Genomic DNA, 2,332 nt, shown 5'->3' with positions numbered 1-2,332 from the left:
CACACACACACACTCACACACACACTCACACTCACACAGCAGAGAGTCTTTCACTGTATCCCCATGGCAGAAGGAACGGCCTCAGTGACCCTGAGATCCAGAATGACGTATGATTCATGAAAAGGACCTGGAATCATAACACAGAATTCCTACTCATTCCCAGGTCACCAGTTTCCAGGAATATTCCAGACGGACTTTTCACAATTTGACAAAATATTTTGCCATCCAAAGATCTCTTCCAGTAATGTTACAGATCTAAGAGAATTCCTCTCTGATGAGTCACCAGGCTGCTCACACACACACACCCACGCATACGCCCACATACAGAGACTCACACACACACACACACACATACACCATAGCCACACCCACACCCATGCATACGCCCCCATACAGACACACACACACACACACACACACACACACACACACACACACCACACCCACACACACACATACGCCACCATACACACACACATATCAAATATGTAGTCTTCTGCGGTTAAGTGACTGCAGTGTGAAGTATTTCTGAGGTGTGTGTGATAAAGCATGCGTTGGCTGAGTCACCACACCACCTAGCAATCATGAACGTAAACAAACATGTCTTATCACACACACACACACACACACACACACACACACACACACACACACACACACACACACACACACACACAGAGACACACACACACACACAGACACGCACACACACAGTCAAACATGTCTTATCACACGGCCTCTGGGCAGCTGTCTCACGCCTCCACCTTTCCCTGCCTGAGGTGCCTTACAGAGCTAAACCCCTAAAAGTTGACATATACATATATATGTGACCCACAGTGAGATCAGCTGGCCTATGGGTATGTGACCCACAGTGATGATGCTGGGGTAGAGTCTGTCGTTAAAATGTGTCAGAACCTCTGCGTCATCGCTTTATGAGTGCTGCAGTTAGGCTGAGTGACAGTGTGTGAAACAGTATCTGGCGCAGACACACACACACACACACACACACACACACTCGCAGACACACACACACACACAGAGACTTTGATCTGGTGTGAAAACTACCCATGGCACCTGTGACACACTCACTTAGTCTCACAAACACAAATTAACACATAAACACACTTTCACACAGTCTTATCAACACACCTAAGCGCGCGCGCACACACACACACACACACACACACACACACACACACTTCTAGAACACTAAAGGAGATAACTCTCCACAGACACAGCAGCTGAACGACTGAGGGACAGAAAGGAAAACAAACAGAAGAGAGAGAAAAAGAGAGTGCTCAGGGAAAGACAGAGAGAAAGAAAGGAAGAGAGAGATAGTGTAAGGAAGGAGAGAGAGAGAGAAGGAAAAAGAGAGAAGGAGAGAGAGAGAGTGTAAGGAGGAAGAGAGAAGGAGAGAGAGAGAGTGTAAGGAGAGAGAGAGAGGAGAGAGTGTAAGGAAGGAGAGAGAGAGAGAGAGTGTAAGGAAGAGAGAGGGAGAGAGAGAGAGTGTAAGGAAGGAGAGTAAGTTTATGAGCTACTGCATTTATGAGTGAGTGAATGAGTAATGACCAAGGAGAGAGAGAGAGATAGAAGAGGGGGAATGACTGGAGACATACCATTCTACATGAAGGAGAGAGAGAGAGAAGAGGGGGAATGACTGGAGACATACCATTCTACATGAAGGAGAGAGAGAGGGAGCGATAGAAGAGGGGGAATGACTGAGGAGAAGAAAGGAATGGAAAGGTTGACACAGATGAAGGAAACAGCTTGTTGTACTCAAATGTCTTTGCTGAGACTGCATGTTCCCTACACACACACACACACACACACACACACACACACACACACACACACACACACACACACACACACTGAGGCTGCATGTTTCACGGCTGTCTGAACGACATTGTTCAACCCCCCACCACACACACACACACACACACACACACAAACACACACACGCACACCTTAAAAAGGTCATCCTTCTGGTTGCCTCTTCAGCTGACCAAACATCCCCCCCAGCCATACCATCACACATATCTGTGTGCTAGTGTGACACACTCAAACCCCTCACATACACACACACTCTGTCTCTCTCAAACACACACTATCTGTGTGCTAGTGTGACACACACACCTCTCACATACACACACACTCCGTCTCTCTCAAACACACACTAGTATCTGTGTGCTAGTGTGAGCAGTGGTTGGGCCCTGCGCAGCCCATCAGTCTGTTTGGGGAAATGGCAGCAAACACAGTGACAGGAGAACACACAGAGAGGCCAGCAGACGGCCAGCAGAAGTCATCTAAAGGGGAAAAGTGCATAAGGCCT

This window comes from Clupea harengus, chromosome 25 (genome assembly GCF_900700415.2).
Source record: "Clupea harengus chromosome 25, Ch_v2.0.2, whole genome shotgun sequence".
NCBI lineage: Eukaryota > Metazoa > Chordata > Actinopteri > Clupeiformes > Clupeidae > Clupea > Clupea harengus.
Note: the sequence above shows the minus strand (reverse complement) of the source record.